This window comes from Hordeum vulgare, chromosome 7H (genome assembly GCF_904849725.1).
Source record: "Hordeum vulgare subsp. vulgare chromosome 7H, MorexV3_pseudomolecules_assembly, whole genome shotgun sequence".
Lineage (NCBI taxonomy): Eukaryota > Viridiplantae > Streptophyta > Magnoliopsida > Poales > Poaceae > Hordeum > Hordeum vulgare.
Genome location: NC_058524.1, coordinates 511,499,571 through 511,509,362, shown reverse-complemented (window position 1 = coordinate 511,509,362; position 9,792 = coordinate 511,499,571).

The window sequence follows — 9,792 nt, the reverse complement described above, 5'->3', positions numbered from 1 at the left end:
GAGCGCTTCATCGCCAACTTCCACGGCACCCGCGACCGCACTCCTACTGTGAACGACGTGCGACACGTCAAGCAGCAGGAGGGATAGACCCTGCACAAGTTCATACAATGCTTCATGGGCATGCGCCTCAAGATCCCCAAGGCGTCAGACGAAGCCGTCATCTCAGCTTTCTTCGATGGAGTCACCGACCTTAAGATGAAGGAGGAGCTCGCCATGAACGATGAAATGAGCACTGCACTGGAGATGTTCAACTTAGCAACCAAGTGCGCTAAGGCTAAAGAAGGGCGCTTGTCACTCCTCAGGCCCGAGGAAGTGGACCCAGAGGAGAAGAAGGCCAAGGCCAAGGAGGTGAAATGCAAGGCTCCGGTGGTGCTCGCCGCCGAGCCCGAGGCGAAGCATGTCCGACGGGGAGAGCACCCATCCGGAGGGGGCCAACGTGCATCTTCCATGGCACGAGTGACCATGATACCTCCGAATGTCAAGAACTCCGCCTAGTCCACGCCGAACACTTAAGTAGGCGCCCCGGACGGTTCAACAGAGGCCCCGCGCACGGAGGAGGCCGTAGTGAGGGCTGCTGGGATGATCGTGAGTCACGTTATGGGTGGTGTGAATAGCCTCAGGAGGACCCCTGGTGTGGCCAGCCTCGGGAGGACCGTTGGTGCGACAACCCTCAGGAGGGGCAACGACGCGGTCAGCCTTGTGAGGCTCGCCCTCGGGAGGCCGGTCTGCCCCCGTTGCCTCTACCACCCCAGAGGAGGGATGAGGACAGGCAGGACGACGGGGTTCGGGGCTTCTAGGAGGTCAGGGCGGTGGCCTCCATCCTGGGCGGTGCCCAAACCCTAGCCTCCAACCACGCCTTCAAGCAGTTTGCCCGGGAGGTGAACGCCGCCCTCTTGAGGCCTGAAGCAATGCGCCCCCTCAACTAGTCCTAGACCACTATCGCCTTCGACCCAAGCGACCAACTCACGTGCTCGTTCATGGCCATAAAACTCCCAATGATGTGCACCCCGACCATCAGTAATGTCCTCGTCACCAAGACCCTTATCGATAGTGGAGCAGGGCTCAAAGTCCTCTTGGTCGAGACCTTTGAGAAACTCAAGTTGCCGTACAAATAGCTCATGCCAACCAAGCCCTTCTCAGGAGTCACGGATGGGTCGACCGTGCCCATCGGGCAAGTGCATCTCCCTGTCACCTTCGGCGAGCGCAAGAACTACCAAACTGAGATCATCGTCTTCGACATCGCGCACAATCACCTGCCATACAACGCAATCCTCGGATACCCGACACTCGCCAAGTTCATGGCAGTGATCCACCATGGTTACAATGTCCTCAAGATGCCACGAAGCGGCGGCGTCATCACCAACCCCTGCGACAAGAAGAATGTCGTCTCTACGCTGGAGCGCACCTACCGCGCGATGCTACGGTAACAGAAGTCCTTCCTTGGTGCTAGGAATTCTTCTTGCTAGTTCTCTTGTTTTGCGTCGGTTTTTCCCTTGAAGAGGAAAGGGTGATCCAGCACAGGAGCAGTAAGTATTTTCCTCGGTTTGAGAACCAACGTATCGATCCAGAAGGATGGTCTCGTCAAGTCCAGAGTACCTGCGCAAACACAAACAAGCTTGCACCCAACGCTTCAAAGGGGTTGTCAATCCCTTCAAGATTGTTTGCAAAGTGAGATCTGAAGGCGGAAAGTGCAATGAAGTAAAAAGTGTAAGGCTGAAAATATGGTGTGGAGTAGACCCGGGGGCCATAGTGTCCACTAGAGGCTTCTCTCAAAATAGCAAATATCATGGTGGGTGAACAAATTACTGTCGAGCAATTGATAGAACCACGCAAAGTCATGACGATATCTAAGGCAATGATCATACTTATAGGCATCACGTCTGAGACAAGTAGACCGATACTTTCTGCATCTACTACTATTACTCCACACATCGACCGCTATCCAGCATGCATCCAGTGTATTGAGTTCATGACGAACAGAGTAACGCCTTAAGAAAGATGACATGATGTAGAGGGATAATCTCAAACCAATGATGAAAAACCCATCTTTTTACCCTTGATGGCAACAACACGATGCGTGCCTCGCTACCCCTTCTGTCACTGGGTGAGGTCACCGCACGGTATGAACCCAAAACCAAGCACTTCTCCCATTGCAAGAATCATAGATCTAGTTGGCCAGACAAAACCCACAACTCGAAGAGAATTACAAGGATATGAAATCATGCATAAGAGAGATCAGAAGAAACTCAAATAAGATTCATAGATAATCTGATCATAAATCCACAATTCATCGGATCTTGACAAACACACCGCAAAAGAAGATTACATCTGATAGATCTCCATGAAGATCATGTAGAACTTTGTATTGAAGATCCAAGAGAGAGAAGAAGCCATCTAGCTACTAGCTATGGACCCATAGGTCTATGGTGAACTACTCACGCATCATCGGAGAGGTCATGGTGTTGATGAAGAAGCCCTCTGTGTCCGAATCCCCCCTCCGACAGGGCACCAGAACGTGCCCCAGATGGGATCTTGCGGAGACAGAAGCTTGCGGCGGCGGAAAAGTACTTTCGATGATCTCCTGATTTTATTTGGGAATTTTAGGGAATATATAGGCGCAACCCCTAGGGCAAAGGGCGCCGAGGGGGCCCACAAGCCTGTGGGCCACGGCCTACCCCCCTAGCCGCGGGGTGGGGGCTTTTGGGGCCCCTGAGGCTCCCCTGCCTTGGCTCTCAAGCTTCCCGATCTTCTTCCGTTACAGAAAAATCTTTTCGGGGATTTTCTTCCGTTTGGACTCTGTTTCAAAATCTCCTCTGAAAGGGGTCAAAAACATGGAAAAAACAGGAACTGTCACTTGGCACTGAGTTAATAAGTTAGTCCCAAAAATATATAAAAGGCATGCAAAACATCCAAAGTTTGACAAGATAATAACATGAAACCATAAAAAATTATAGATACGTTGGAGACGTATCAAGCATCCCCAAGCTTAACTCCTGCTCGTCCTCGAGTAGGGAAGTGATAAAGAATGAATTTTTGATGTGGAATGCTACCTAGCATAGTTGTCCTTTGCAACTTCTTTCACGTGACATGAATGTTCAGATCCGTACGATTGGAAACAATAGTTTGCTATTGACATGAAAACAGTAATACTCGTAGCAAACTAGCAAGGTAATCATGAACTTTCAAAATAACAAGGCCAATGAAAGTTATCCGTAAAAAATCATATAGTGTGGCTATGCTCCATCATCCTCACACAACTAATGTAAATCATGCACAACCCCGATATTGGCCAAGTAATTGTTTTCACACTCTTACTTTCTCAAACTTTTTATAACTATCACGCAATACATGAGCGTGAGCCATGGATATAGCACTATAGGTGGAATAGAGTGTGGTGGTGGTTGTGAGACAAAAAGGAGGAGATGGTCACATTGACTTGGCGTATCAAAAGGCTATGGAGATGCCCATTAATAGATATCAATGTGAATGAGTAGGGATTGCCATACAAGAGATGCACTAGAGCTATAAGTATGTGAAAACTCAAAAGGAAAACTAGTGGGTGTGCATCCAACTTGCTTGCTCACGAAGACCTAGGGCAATTTTGAGGAAGCCCATCATTGGAATATACAAGCCAAATTATATAATGAAGATTCCCACTAGCATATGGTAGTGACAAAGCAAGAATCTCTCAATCATGAAGAACATGGTGCTATTATGAAGCACAAGTATGGAAAAAGATAGTAGCATTGTTCCTTCTCTCTTTTTATCTCTTTTCTTTTTTTTTCATTTGGGCTCTTAGGCCTCTTTTTTTTTCTTTTCTTTTCTCCCTTTTTTTGTTTTTGTTTTTGGTCTCTTTGGCCTTTTTTTATTTCCTCACATGGGACAATGCTCTAATAATAATGATCATCACACTTTTATTTACTCATAGCTCAAAACTCACGTTGATGACTCCATAGGAAATGCCTCCGATAGTGTACCGGGATGTGCAACGATCTAGCATGGTGTATGACGTTGAAACATCTCGCTAGCTATCTTACAATCATGCAAAGGCAATATGAGAGTGACGACACAAGTCATGAGACGGAACGTTGGGAGTTGCATGGCAATATATCTCGAAATGGCTATGAAAATGCCATAGTAGGTAGGTATGGTGGCTGTTTTGAGGAAGGCATATGGTGGGTTTGTGCACCGGCGAGAATTGCGCGACACTAGAGAGGCTTGCAATGGTGTAATGTGAAAGTGCATCTATACCATGAACTCACATTAGTCATGAAGAACTCACATACTTGTTGCGAAAGTTTTTATTAGTAATCGAAACAAAGTGCTAAACACATACTCCGAGGGGAAGGGTTGGTAGGTGTTAACCATCGCGCGATCCCGACCTCAACACAAAGGATGACAATCAATAGATCAATTATGCTCTGACTTCCTAACATAGCGGTTCACCATATGTGCATGCTACGAGAATCTCTAACTTCAACACAAGTATTTCTAGATTCACGACACCCTACTAACATAACTCTTAATATTACCAAATCCACGTCTCAAAACTAATTGAGAGGAATCAAAACTTCTATTTCTACTCAATGCACATGAAGATGGAGGTTTTTTGCATCCTCTTTGGGTACCTATCACATTTGGGACTACTTTCATAGCATAAGCCAACTACCAAGTCACGCACGACCGTGCTCTAAATATATAAGTGAAGCACTAGAGAAAAAGTATCTAGCTCAAAAGATATAAGTGAAGCACATAGAGAAAAGTATCTAGATCAAAAGATATAAGTGAAACACTATGAGCATTCTAGCAAAATCACAATGAGTGCATGTCTCTCTCTCTCAAAAAGGTGTGCAGCAAGGATGATTGTGACACAACAAAAGGAAAAGACTCCTACAATACAAGACGCTCCAAGCAAAACACATATCATGTGGTGAATAAAAATGTAGCTCCAAGTAATGTTACCGATGGATTGAAGACGAAAGAGGGGATGCCTTCCCGGGGCATCCCCAAGCTTAGGCTTTTTGGTGTCGTTGAATTGGCTTGGGATGCCTTGGGCATCCCCAAGCTTGAGCTCTTTCCACTCCTTATCTCTTTGTACATGAGAACATCACCCAAAACTTGAAAACTTCACAACACAAAACTTAATGAGGAACTCGTGATAACATTAGTACAAGAAAATGAACTACCACTTATTTTGGTACTTTAGAGAACTTGAATTATATCTATATTGGTGTTGGGCTACTGTATTCTCACTTTTACATGGCTAGTACCCCCCTATACTAACAATAGTTTCATCAAAACAAGCAACCAACTCAACAAAAACAGAATATGTCAAAACAGATCAGTTTGTAGCAATCTGTATACTTCATATACTTCTGGTATGTCAAAAAATCTGAAAATTTACGACGGCCTGGGAAAAAGCATGTAAACCATCAGAAAAAAGAATCAACGCAAAAGCTCTTTCTGAATAAAAATGAAAAATCATCTCGTGAGCGAAAAGTTCCTGTCTTTTTCCAGCAGGATCAAACAACCATTACCAAGACTAGTCATAAAGGTTTTGCTTGGCTCAAACACAAAAGAAACACAAAAAACACAATCACAAAAGAATTTTGATGGCGTGGACGCAACAAAACAGAAAGAAAAAGATAAATTCATTGGGTTGCCCCCCAACAAGCGCTATTGTTTAACGCCCTTAGCTAGGCATAAAAGCGATAGAATCACGTATCGTCGTCTTTGGTGCTCAAACCATAAGTGGCCCTCATCATGGATTCATGAGACAATCTTATATTCTTTCTAGGAAAGTGTTCCATGCCCTTCCTTAAAGGAAATTGAAATCTAATATTCCCTTCCTTCATATCAATGATAACACCGATAGTCCTTAGGAAAGGTCTACCAAGAATAATAGGGCATGTAGGATTGCAATCAATGTCAAGCATAATGAAATCTCGGGTACATAGTTCCTATTTGCAATAATAAGAACATCATTGATCCTTACCATGGGTTTCTTGACAGTAGAATCCGCAAGATGCAAATTAAGCGAGCACTCCTCAATCTCATTAAAACCCAGAACATCACATAAAGACTTTGGAATCGCGGAAACACTAGCACCCAAATCACACAAAGCATTGCATTCATAGTTTTTGATTTTGATTTTGATAGTAGGTTCCCACTCATCATGAAGCTTTCTAGGGATACAAACTTCCAATTCAAGTTTCTCTTCAAGAGATTTTATCATAGCTTCGACGATATGATCGGTAAAGGCCTTGTTTTGCCTATAAGCGTGTGGAGACTTTAGCATGGATTGCATCAAGGAAATGCATTCAATCAAGGAACAACTATCATAATTGTTTTTCCTTGAAATCCACGGTAGTAATTTCATTACTACTCAAGGTTTTAACGTCTTCTACTCCACTTTCAATGCTTTTAGCATCAAGATAGATGGGCTCCGAATCATTGGGGCATTTTTGAACCAAAGTGGATTGATATCCAGCCCTATAATCATTAGGTTTGACACAAGAAAACAAAGATTCAATGGGAGTCACACCAAGCACTTTACGCCTTTTTAAGCCATTCATCTCTAACAGGAATTTGGGCGGTTCTTTCTTGGCTCTCAATCATGGAAACACGCATAGCTTTCAAAGTTTCATCCATGTTGATTTTGGGAGGAGCACATCTAACTTTCAAAGCATCAACATCACTAGAAATTCTATCAACGCCCTTAGCCAAATCGTCAATTTTGAGTAGTTTTTCCTCTATGCACGCATTGAAAATCTTTTGAGAGTTGATGAACTCTTTGATATTACTCTCTAGATCAGAGGGTAATCTATTATAATTTCCATGAGTATTGTTGTAGGAGTTGCCAAAGTTATTAGAGGAGTTACTAGGAAAAGGCCTAGGAACATAGTTTCCTCTAAAAGCATTGTTGTTGCCAAAGTTATTCCTACCAACAAAATTAACGTCCAAGCTAGCGTTACTACTCTCAATCAAAGAAGACAAGGGCATATCATTAGGATCCAAAGGATCTCTTCTACTAGCAACCAAATTCATTAACTCGTCCATCTTAGAACTCAATGAATTAATTTCCTCTATAGTGTGTACCTTCTTACTAGTAGGTGACCTTTCAGTGTGCCACTGAGAGTAGTTCGTCATGATGTTTTCTAAGAGCTTTGTGTCTTCCCCTAACGTGATTTCCATGAACGTTCCACCTGAGGTGGAGTCCAAGATATTTCTAGAAGCAAAATTCAAGCCAACGTAAAAGATTTGAATAATCATCCAAAGACTCAAGCCATGAACGGGACAATTTCTAATCATTAATTTCATTCACTCCCAAGATTGTGCAACATGTTCATTATCAAGTTGCTTGAAATTCATGATATCATTATGGAGAGAGATAATCTTAGCCGGCCGAGAATACTTGGATATATAAGCATCTTTGCACTTATCCCAAGAATTGATACTATTTTTGGGCAAAGAAGAAAACCAAGTTTTTGCGCGATCTCGCAACGAGAAAGGAAAAAGCTTCAATTTAATCACGTCATTATCCACATCTTTCTTCTTTTGCATATCGCAAAGCTCAATGAAGGTATTGAGATGGGATGCGACATCTTCACTAGGAAGGCCGGAGAATTGCTCTTTCATAACAAGATTCAGCAAAGTGGCATTGATTTCGTATGACTCCGCACTAGTAAGGGAGCAATCGGAGTACTAATAAAATCATTATTATTAGTATTCGAGAAGTCACAAAGTTTGGTGTTTTCATTCATGGTGACTTCAGCAAGCAAGCAAGCACACAAGCAAACAAAGAGCAGGCGAGAAAAAGGGCGATGAAAAAGGGCGAACGAAAAAGGCAAACGAAAAAGGCAAATTGGTGAAGTGGGGGAGAGGAAAACGAGAGGCAACTCGCAAACAAAGTAAATGCAAGAGATGAGTTTGCGACACCTACTTAGATGAGTTCTTGATTTGATCTTCCTCCCCGGCAACGGCGCCAGAAATTCTTCTGCTACGGTAACAAAAGTCCTTCCTTGGCGCTAGGAATTCTTCTTGCTACTTCTCTTGTTTTGCGTCGGTTTTCCCTTGAAGAGGAAAGGGTGATGCAGCACAGGAGCAATAAGTATTTTCCTCGGTTTGAGAACCAAGGTATCGATCCAGAAGGAGGGTCTCGTCAAGTCCAGAGTACCTGCGTAAACACAAACAAGCTTGCACCCAACGCTTCAAAGGGGTTGTCAATCCCTTCAAGATTGTTTGCAAAGTGAGATCTGAAGGCGGAAAGTGCAACGAAGTAAAAAGTGTAAGGCTGAAAATATGGTGTGGAGTAGACCCGGGGGCCATACTGTTCACTAGAGGCTTCTCTCAAAATAGCAAATATCACGGTGGGTGAACAAATTACTGTCGAGCAATTGATAGAACCGCGCAAAGTCATGACGATATCTAAGGCAATGATCATACATATAGGCATCACGTCCGAGACAAGTAGACCGATACGTTCTGCATCTACTACTATTACTCCACACATCGACCGCTATCCAGCATGCATCTAGTGTATTGAGTTCATGACGAACAGAGTAACGCCTTAAGCACGATGACATGATGTAGAGGGATAATCTCAAACCAATGATGAAAACCCCATCTTTTTTCCCTTGATGGCAACAACACGATACGTGCCTCGCTACCCCTTCTGTCACTGGGTGAGGTCACCGCATGGTATGAACCCAAAACCAAGCACTTCTCCCATTGGAAGAATCATAGATCTAGTTGGCCAGACAAAACCCACAACTCGAAGAGAATTACAAGGATATGAAATCATGCATAAGAGAGATCAGAAGAAACTCAAATAAGATTCATATATAATATGATCATAAATCCACAATTCATCGGATCTCGACAAACACACCGCAAAAGAAGATTACATCGGATAGATCTCCATGAAGATCATGGAGAACTTTGTATTGAAGATCCAAGAGAGAGAAGAAGCCATCTAGCTACTAGCTATGGACCCGTAGGTCTATGGTGAACTACTCACGCATCATCGAAGAGGTCATGGTGTTGATGAAGAAGCCCTCCGTGTCCAAATCCCCCCTCCGGCAGGGCACTAGAACGTGCCCCAGATGGGATCTTGCGGAGACAGAAGCTTGCGGCGGCGGAAAATTACTTTCGATGATCTCCTGATTTTTTTGGGAATTTTAGGGAATATATAGGCGCAACCCCTAGGGCAGAGGGCGCCAAGGGGGCCCACAAGTCTGTGGGCTGCGACCTACCCCCCTGGCCGCGGGGTGGGGGCTTGTGGGGCCCCTGAGGCTCCCCTGCCTTGGCTCTCAAGCTTCCCGATCTTCTTCCGTTACGGGAAAAAATCTTTTCGGGGATTTTCTTCCGTTTGGACTCTGTTTCAAAATCTCCTCTGGAAGGGGTCAAAAACATGGAAAAAACAGGAACTGGCACTTGCCACTGAGTTAATAAGTTAGTCCCAAAAAATATATAAAAGGCATGCAAAACATCCAAAGTTTGACAAGATAATAGCATGAAACCATCAAAAATTATAGATACGTTGGAGACGTATCACGCGACGGCGGCAGAGGGTTCGGACAACGAAGAAGACGAGCTGCCCCGCGAGGATCCATACAAGAAGAAGAAGGAACTCATCCCCACAGATTGCGTGAGGGCTTCGGGCTCTGAGCCGGGGGTCGGGGCCATGCCCCCATCGCATAGGAAGGCGCCCTCGATGCCCCCCTTGGGTCAGGCTGGGGGCTCCCACCAGGGAGGTCCCTGGCCTGCCCAGTGAGATGGGGTGGCATTCCA